The 10,077-nt window shown below is 49.7% G+C and overlaps 1 long non-coding RNA gene across 1 annotated transcript; it reads right to left on the minus strand.

Moving 5' to 3' along the window:
* Positions 1–406: 406 nt before the first annotated feature.
* LOC113957755 lies at positions 407–9,269 on the minus strand. The gene is made up of 3 exons (XR_003531287.1): positions 8,997–9,269; positions 4,589–4,656; positions 407–1,340 (listed from the first exon to the last, which is right to left on the minus strand). It is a non-coding gene; the product is annotated as an uncharacterized LOC113957755 (long non-coding RNA).
* Positions 9,270–10,077: the final 808 nt, after the last annotated feature.

Here is a 10,077-nt window from a genome sequence, read left to right on the forward strand (position 1 = left end):
CCAGTCTCCTCTGCTCCAGCTCAACACACCAAGTGCCCTCAGCTGCTCCTCATCTTGCCCAAAGAAACTTCTGTTAATGTTAAAACAGGCTGGAAAACCAAGAACTGCAGCCATTGGGATCAAACGAAGGCCCTGTGTTGTATTTCCGGCCAAACTGGCTCAGTTGGCACAGCCTTGACACAACGTCAAGGAAATTAAACTCTTCTGGGTCTCTCCCTGCAACCCTGGTTGGGTTTTGTAGGCGAGACAGGAAGAGTCAGGGAAGGAAATAGGGCAGCCTGTTACCCCAGAATTCATTTGCTCAAATTACTGAGCACCTGCTATTGAATAAAAACAAGAGTTTCTGCTCCTAGACATGTGCTGGGAGTAAGGCTGGGTGAATAATTGATTTTTCAGTTCAACCACCAAGTTAAAAAGTGAAAAAAAAAAATCCATTTGATCCAAACTAAAGCAGATGTTTTAAAGTTTCCTTGCCAAAAAGAAAAATGAAACAATTCCACTTCAGTGATTAAAAACAAAGAAGTTTTATTCTGGCATGGGCCTTTCTGAGGAAAATGCACCTGCAGCTTGGAAACCAAAGTTACAGCATCTTTTTCCACTCAACATTCAGCACTAGCATAGCCTGGAGCTGTGTCTCCACCTCCACACAGGGGACAATGTCCCCACATTTCATGGAGAATCTGTTCCACCTGTGCTTTACTCACAGCAACAAAAAACGAAAGCAGGTGTGTCCTCTACTCCCACACCTCTCTGAGAGGCAGGATCATCTTAGTCCCCAAATCAAGTATTTTATCTTAGGTGGAATAACGAGGATATCACACCAAAATCCAGCTGCAGGTAGAGGAATTCAGCAGAGAGTTGGATCACGCAGCACTCAGAGGTTTACTTTGAATTAAGCAAGAAATGGATTTCAATTGGAGTGAACAATTTAAGCTGCTAATTGAAGGAAATAAAGTGGTTTATCTTCTTGAAACTATTTGTTCACTCTTAACATGCTGGACATTTTACAGAATAGTTACTTTGAAATGCAGATCAGAGCAAAATGTTTTAAATCAGTTCATTCTAACGCTGAAGTTCCCTCACCTGAGTTGCCAGTGAACCTCAAGAAGACAGTCTGTCAGGTCTCTTTGCCTTTTCCATTTGGAAACTGGCCCAGAGCCCGGAATTGTTATTGTTAAGTTTTAATTCACCTCCAGCAGTAGCAGATACCACTAATGGTTCTGTCAAGAAAGGCAGAGCAGCTTCACTGATCCACCTTGTTCCAGAAGACAGGACTCAAGTATCTCCCTTGTTTCAGGCAGGGGAATTGTATTATCCAAAAGAAAGTCCTTCTTGACCACCTTTGAAAGAAAGGGATGTAGGGAAAAAGCAGGGAGAGCGTAAATAGAAACATTACACCACCCAACCTTTTATCTTAAATCAAAAACACTCACCCGGGCTGCAAGAACTGAAGTATTTATTTTCTCTTCTGCTCAGGATGTCCCAAGGCACATCTCCTCCCTCCCACAGAAGGCTCTCCCTGCTTCTCAAGCAGATGCTTGGAACCATATAGCTGGAAGGGAAGGAATAGGGACTTCCCTCCTATTTTGTGGCAGCTGGACCCCTAAAATAGCTCAGAATTTAGGCTGTGGGATGAGACTGAGTTTGCCTCAGGAGAGCTGAATATTTGGGGAGGCACTTTTGCACTAGCAATGGGCACTTCATATCACAGGACATGGGGCCAGGACACTCCCATCCCACTGGGACTGACCTAACTGGAGTTATATTCCAGTTCTGGAGTCACCAGATCTTGATAGTTCTACAAAAGGACCAGTCTGACAGTTGGGAAGATGCCCCACACTGAGGAACTGCCCCCAGTTAGTGGTTGGGTCACCCTTCAAGGGAAGTGAAAGAAAACAGTGTTCAAGGAGAACCTCAAGGTAGAAAACCAAGAGGATGGATGGGATTAGGAGCAACCTGGGCTAGTGGAAGGTGTCCCTGCCCATGGCAGGGGCTGGAAGGAGAGGAGATTTAATGTCCCTTCCAAACCAAAGCATTCAGTGATTCTCTGATTTCAAGGCAGCTGAAAAGGATCAGAACATTGTGAAGAGTTTTGCCACAATAGGGTGGCAGATCTGGGGTTTGCACCTGTGCTTCATGTCTCTACTAAAGTCTTCAGGCAAGATTCTCAAAATGTCAGAGGCAGCAAATACGGAAGTTTCAAGGTGGGTCCTCTGGAGAGCTTTCCTATCAGGGAGGAGAAATCAAGCCCCATGGTAGAGGGGAAAAACATCTGGTTGGATAAAACATCAGGACCATGTTCCTGAAATAAGGGTTGAGGTTTCCCCAGCCCAGCCCAGGGAAGGGCAGGATAAGGCAGAAGAATCAGGGAGAGCTGATCCTTGGGGGAACAGCTGAGGTGCAGCACTGAGGCCACCTCCCAGCAGCCTGACGTTCCCTGTCCCTGGATGCTGGGGAACAACACGGAGCTGCATCTCCTGCTCCCTCCTCTGCAGCTGCTGTTCAGGGAGAAGATGCTGCTCTCTGTGTCACCTTCCATCAGCACAGAGAATGTCTCGATAAAGAGATGAAATAGGCAGGCTGGGGATAATTGCAGGTTGTAGATGTGGATAATAGCTGTAATTTGGGTTGTGGAAGCAATAAACCCAGGCTCAATCACTGCCTGCTTTGTTTGGGAATGAGCCGAAGCTGCAAACAGAGAAAATGAAATTTATGAAAAATATATATCTCAAGAAAAGTAATTAGCATGTGTCTGTTGTGGTGATTGCAGGGGGCTGAGTGCTCCCAGCTTGCTGCAGGCTGAGCCAAGATGTTTGATTTGAGATAGACAGGATGGGTGGGACACCCTGCACACCCTCAGCCCAGGGAGCCACTGCAGGGGAAGTTGTGTCAGGGCAGGCTCAGGTTGGATCTCAGGCAAAGCTTCTTCCCCCAGAGGCTGGTTGGGCACTGACCAGGCTCCCCAGGGCAGTGGGCACAGCCCCGAGGCTGCCAGAGCTCCAGGAGGGTTTGGATGGTGCTTTGGGGCACGGGGGGGGGTGACTCTTGGGGCTGGGCCTGTGCAGGGCCAGGGGCTGGACTGGATGATCCTTCTGGGTCCCTTCCAGCTCAGCATGTTCTGTGTGACCTGTCAGAGGTGTGGATCTTTCATTATCACTGATTAGTTGTGTAGATTGGACATGGAATTTTTAGACAACTGAAAGTAGGTGGGATAAGTTTTGCTGTCATTTGATAGACATTTGGTCATCAAAGAGGCTCCTCATTCCCAGCAATGTCACCATGGTTGGGACAGTGGCCTGGAAAACATTCCTTGTTCCTGCTGCTGGCACCTGACTCCTCTCATGCTGCTCCAGGTTACAGCATGTCTCCAGAGGTGAGAGGAAGAAAACCCCATCTCAGTTTTTTGATTCTGTTTTCCTTTTTCCCTTTTTTATTTTGGCAGTCTGGAGCTTCATAGAATGATGGAATGGTTTGGGTGCAAAGGGACCTTAAAGCTCACCTGGTTCCACCCCTCTGCCACAGGCAGGGACACCTTCCACTAGCCCAGGTTGCTCCAAGTCCTGTCCAACCTGGCCTTGGACACTCCCAGGGATCCAGGGGCAGTCACAGCTTCTCTGGGCAACCTGTGCCAGGGCCTCACCACCCTCACGGGGAACAATTTCTTCCCAGTATCCAATCTATTCCTGCCCTCTGGCAGTGGGAAGCCATTCCCCCTTGTCCTGTCCCTCCATCCCTTGTCCCAAATCCCTCTCCAGCTCTCTTGGAGCCCCTTTAGGCTCTAAGGTCACCATTGTCCCACTCTGCTGCATCTCAGCTTGATTTAAGCACCTCAAGTAGAACAAGACTTAAAAAAGGGATGCAATTAATAAGCAAACTATTCCAAAACTTAGATTTAGAGGGAACGGGACTACATTTTCTGTTGACTAAATTCAGTGTGGTGGGCATAAAGAAACAGAGAAACTCAAGAATGTACAATTGTCCCATTTAGACACTTTCAAAACAAAAGTTCTGTGCTATGGAAATGCAAGAAGAGGTTTCTTGTTTGGGGTTTTTCTAACCAAATTGCATCTTTTCAGTGTCAAAGTAACAGCATCAAAAGAGCAAGACTTACATAAATCAGGCAAGAAGCCCCAAAATAAAGCCCAGTGTTTATCTGCCTCTCAATGGAAAAATCCCAGATAGACCCAAAATGAATTAAGGGTGTTCCTTTTTTCTTCAAATTTTGTGCTTTCAACAAAAATGCTGAAAATTCCTTCCAAAACAAACTTCACTGGATCTTTAGGCTTGGACACCGACATGAGAACTCTATTATTCTCCCAGATCATATCTGAACAACTGAAGTTTCAATCATCTCCCTCCCAGGACTTCTTCCCCTGTAAAATTGATCTCCAGGGAGAGTTTCCCTGACAGTCAACTTAACCATCTTCCCTCTCATTTTCATCCCATTACTCCTGGCAAATTATTTTGTTAGGGTTATTGTGATGAGTGACGAGTATTCATGAGACCCTTCTCACTCTGATCTGTGTATTATGGGATGGGAATGTGCTTGGGAAACTTCTTGCTGCTGCTGGAGCAGTAATTGCCTTACCTTTAAATGTCTCTTCAGCAAAATATCTCAGATCTGGCTGGTTTTTGTGGATATGGGACTTCACCCTCCTGAAATGGGAACTGCACAGTTAATGGCTCATATAACTCACTGTGGAGGTGAAAGGCTGTCATGGAACAAAAAAAACCTGTGGAGGAGTTGTAACTGCCACGAGTTCCTACAGAATCCCAGCAAAACACCCCCAAAAGAATTGGGTTTCATCTTATTTGCTGATGGCAGCAGGGGATTGTTTCATGGGTGTTAAGCAGAACCTTCCAACACTAAGGCTGCCAGAGCTCCAGGAGTGTTTGGATGATCCTCTGTGACTCTGTGATTCCCTGTGGCTTCCAGTCCGGACAGGGTTTACTTGAACATAAACTTGTTCTGATCCGAATATGTCCTTTCCTGAAGGAAGAGCTCACACACAGAGTCATCTTCAGACTCACCTTAAACATGTCAGAGCAGATCCTGCTGCAGTTCCACCCTCTGGACACAAACAAACCACGTTGGAAAACTCGCTGCCAGCACCCAACACGATGTGCTGTGAGCACAGAGGTCACAGAACCAGGGAATCCCCTGAGCTGGAAGGGACCCACAAGGATCATCGAGTCCAACTGCTGGCCCTGCACAGACACCCCAGGAATCACAACCCCAAGCTGATGAGCCCTTGCAGACACCTTCTGCTCTCCCAGGGGATGGCTGGTCCTGTGTGCAGAGCAGCAGGCGAGTGCTGAGAGGAGGAGGTGTGCAGATCATGGGCTGGAAGGGAACCTCCTGAGACCTGACACAGGTTTTCTCCCTGCTGTGGCATTTGGGGAGCTCCTCCCTCACGAGTGCTCTGGGCAGGGTCACCAGCTGAGGTTTCTGCTTTCAGGTATTTGTCCATTTGTTCTGGCAGCAGGGAATGGTCCATTCCTGTCCCTTTCTGACACAGCCACACAGAGGAGGCCATCCCTGTCCTGGGGGCATCAGGGAGGGGATTGTCCCACTCTGCTCTGGCCTGGGGTGGCTTCACCTCAACTTTAGGGCAGTTTGGGGGGACACAATGGAAGGAAGGGATTGAGCCATTGGAGAGTGTCCAAAGGAGGGACACAGAGATGGGGAAGGACCTTGATTTGGAGCCGTGTGAGGACACTGAGGGCACTTGGTGTGTTGAGCTGGAGCAGAGGAGACTGAGGGGAGACCTCAGTGCAGTTCCAAGTGCCTGGGCAGGGGCAGAGGAGGGGCAGGGACTGAGCTCTGCTCTGGGGGGACCAGGGACAGCAGCCAGGGAATGGCTGGAGCTGTGTCAGGGCAGGCTCAGGTTGGATCTCAGGCAAAGGTTCTTTCTCCCAGAGACTGGTTGGGCACTGCCCAGGCTCCCCAGGGCAGTGGGCACAGCCCCAAGGCTGCCAGAGCTGCAGGAGGGTTTGGATGATGCTCTGGGGCACAGGGGGTGACTCTTGGGGCTGGGCCTGTGCAGGGCCAGGGGTTGGACTGGATGATCCTTGTGGGTCCCTTCCAACTCAGCACATCCTGGGATTCTGTGATCCTCTCCACCACATGTGCCCATTGCCTTGGCTGTCTGATCTCAAGCACAGGCACCAACACGACTTCATTATCTTTTTCTAAATTACCTTTTCTCATTTCTTAACTAAACAAATCAGTGCTCCCTTTTCACAGCTGTTTAAGTGTTCCCATCACCAGTCTCTCTCTTCTGTCTCAACCAGCACTGGAATCACATCATTCTGGGCTGATCCCCCAGCGTGGGCAGCAGGGCAGGGGGGATTCTGCCCCTCTGCCCCCTCAGCTGAGACCCCCCTGCAGAGCTGCTCCAGCCCTGGGGAACAGCACAGGGAGGACGTGGAGCTGCTGGAGAGAGTCCAGAGGAGGCACCAGGATGATCAGAGGGATGGAGCAGCTCTGCTGGGAGGAAAGGATGGGAGAGTTGGGATTGTTCAGCCTGGAGAAGAGAAGGCTTTGAGGTGACCTAATTGCACCTGAAGGGATCCTGTAAGATGGAAACAGACTTTTTACAAGGGCCTGGAGTGACAGGACAAGGGGGAATGGCTTTAAACTGACAAAGGGCAAGGTTAGGTTGGATACTGGGGAGAAATCCACCCCTGTGAGGGTGGTGAGGCCCTGGCACAGGTTGCCCAGAGAAGCTGTGGCTGCCCCTGGATCCCTGGAAGTGTCCAAGGCCAGGTTGGAGGGGGCTTGGAGCAACCTGGGCTAGTGGAAGGTGTCCCTGCCCGTGGCAGGGGGTGGCACTGGATGGGCTTTAAGGTCCCTTCCAACACAAACTATTCCGTGCTTCTCTAATTTTTCCACGTTCCCTGGAATACAGGGAATGGGAAGAGCCTCAAGGGGCCTGGCTGAGGATCTGGCCCTGGCCCTGCAGGAATGCTGAGCACTGGGTGATATAATGATGCCAAAGCCTGCCAGGTGAAGACACTCAGCACCGGGAGACAATTGATCCAGGGAAGGTAACCAGGTGACATCCTGAGCAGAAAATCCCAGGGATCAGCAAGAAAGGAGTAAAGAGAAGGCTGAGGGCTGTGAGGCAGTTGTGATGCACCTAATAAATACCAGCATGGTTTGTAATCCTTGACTTTTCCATAAAGTCTGCTCAAAGTCACACCTGCCTGCAAATCTTTGTCACTTGGAAGTGATATAATGAGCCAATAAATCCTTGTCTTTGCATGTCCCTTGGACACGATGTCCAGTGGCCTCTGGGCACTGCAGTTCCCAGGCTGGAAGTGCTGGGACATGTTGCTCTCCTCTGAAACACTTGGACCATTTCTCAGCATTTTGGTCAAGAGGCTTCTGACAGCCCCTGGCAGCAGGTCCTGTGTGCTCCTGCCTGGGGTGGGACAGGGACATGGATGACCTGGTGTGGCCCCTGACGTTTGCCACTGCTCCTTCCTCGGGTCTCAGAGCAGGTTTAGTCAGAGGGCCCTGCAGGGAGCAGCACAAACACAATTTGGGGCTGACTCAACACCAGCCATGAGTAGTTTGGCTGCTCTTGTGAAGTTGCCGCTGTCAAAATATCACAGGCTGGTTTTGTCCCTCTCACCTTCAAAATTCCACAAAACCATCTGTGCCTGGAGCTCCTCATTTGACCCTGAGCCACCCCATTCTCAGGACAGGCTGAGCACCCTTCACACAGAGCACAGAATCACACACAGCCAGGAGTGGTTGGGGTTGGAAGGCACCTCTGAAGCTCATTTAGTCCAACGTCCCTGATCAAGCTGGGTCCCAAGTCCAGCTGACTTTGAAATATCTCCAAGGAAGGAGGATCTGTGATCCAACAGGACGTGTGACCTGTGACTCTGTGAAAACCAAACCCCAACTTTTGTGAGAAAATGAGGGAGGAGAGTTTGCATCTGAAACAATGTTTTTCAATTTTTCATATTTTTTTACAAAATAGACAACATTTCCCACCAGAAAAACAAAATACAGGAATTTATGGGTTAACAGCCTTATTTTTGACAAGTGTCAGAATCTGCATTGGGAAGGTCTTCTGTTATTATACACAGTTTAAGAGCAGATTCATCACTGACAAGGGACAGAGGAAGCTTTGTTTGTAACTCTGGAGGAAAAGCTGAGCTGAGTTCACCTACAGCCTGCAATTTAAAATCCTGCAGCCACAAGAGCCACCTCAGCCCCTCCCAGCAGCAAAACCAGGCTTTTCCTGCCCACTCTCAGGGTTGAGCTCTCAGGCAAAGGATTCTTCTCACAGTTGTTGACAAAGCAATTCTCCCCTGCAGAGGGACCGGGTGGGATCTGCTGTGTCAGCAGATCATCCCCTTCAGCTCCATCTGAGCTCCCAGGAGGTGACAGGGAGCCACTGCTCCCTCCATCCTGCAAAGCCCTGCAAGGAATAAATATCCTGTGGCCAACAGGCCGAGGGAGGTGATTCTCCCCTCTGCCCCCTCAGGTGAGACCCCCCTGCAGAGCTGCCTCCAGCCCTGGAGAGAGTCTAGAGGAGGCCCCAGAGATGCTGCCAGGGCTGGAGCCCCTCTGCTCTGGAGCCAGGCTGGGAGAGCTGGGGTGTTCACCTGGAGAAGAGAAGGCTCCATGGAGACCTGAGAGCCCCTTGCAGGGCCTAAAGGGGCTCCAGGAGAGCTGGAGAGCTGGACAAGGGATGGAGGGACAGGACACAGGGAATGGCTTCCCACTGCCAGAGGGCAGGGACAGATTGGATACTGGGAAGAAATTGTTCCCCGTGGGGGTGGTGAGGCCCTGGCACAGGTTGCCCAGAGAAGCTGTGGCTGCCCCTGGAGCCCTGGAAGTGTCCAAGGCCAGGTTGGATGGGGCTTGGAGCAACCTGGGTTAGTGGGGTTGGAGTAGATGTCCCTAAAGACCCCTCCCATCCCAAACCATCCTGTGGTTGTATGATGTTCCCTCTCAAGACCGGGCTTTATCTCACCTGATGTATTTCCAAGGTCCACAGTCCCACAGCAGAGCAGGAGGGAGTACGTGGGGCACAAATCCCAGGCAGGTTCCATCCCATGTTTTAACAGCCGGACCCGGTGCTGGTGCAGGGGGTTGTTGTCACTCCTGCCCTGGGCTGGCTGTGCCCAGGCACACCCAAAAAAACACACGAACACAAAGCAAGCATGAGGAATAGCACAGAAAGCAGCAAAATAAGTATCTGCCTTCCTTAAAAACTCCATTTATTCTTTGCCTTGCCCTGGAAGAATCGAAGAAGCCGATGATGAAAGAGAGAGAGAACAGGAGTTAATGAACAAAGAGGGTCTGGCAAGAAACCAAGTCACCTTTGGAGCTTCTTGTGTTGAACGAGAAACCATCAATGACAAGGGAGAGCAGTAAATGATTTTCACAATGGACTGGCCCAAACCCTGAAATTATTCTGCAGGGAACAGCTCTTCACAGGCTAATTGGGCTTGTTCAGTCTCAAACACCGAGGATACACCAGGGGCTACTTTAATTTATGGGGTTTAGAAGACGTATTTACAAATCTAAAACCGTAAAGCTGAGGCTTTGTAGCCTTAGCTAAAGAGCACAAATGGAGCTAAAACTGATGTCAGCCAGGACTTTGCCTTCATCCTTGAGCTTAACTGCTTGATTGAGTTACATGGAGATCATTAAAAAACATATATTAAAAGAAACCACCCCCGACCTCCGAGGAGACCAGCTCTGAATGTATTAATGCTCCAAAACTAATCAGAATTCAGCAATAAAATCAAAAAGACACCTGCATCACCAAGCAGGAGAAAATAGTTCCAACCAGAAGCCAAAAATCCCAGCTGTCTCTCTTATTTCCATGCTAGGCCCTTTTTCAGGTGCCCTTTGCTTGTGTGACCTCAGTGTCACCACACCTGGAGGACCAGGGTGGTGATAAATTCAACCATGAGCGAGGTGGGCGTTGGAGAAGGTTGATGTCCAGCTCAACAGGTGTTATAGGTCACAGCAAAGCCCCTGTTTGCAGGGACCAGCTAGACCGGGGCAAAGACACATTAATTACCAAACTCTCTGGGATACACGAC

The sequence above is a fragment of the Corapipo altera genome, unplaced genomic scaffold, assembly GCF_003945725.1.
Source record: "Corapipo altera isolate COAL_440 unplaced genomic scaffold, ASM394572v1 151, whole genome shotgun sequence".
Lineage (NCBI taxonomy): Eukaryota > Metazoa > Chordata > Aves > Passeriformes > Pipridae > Corapipo > Corapipo altera.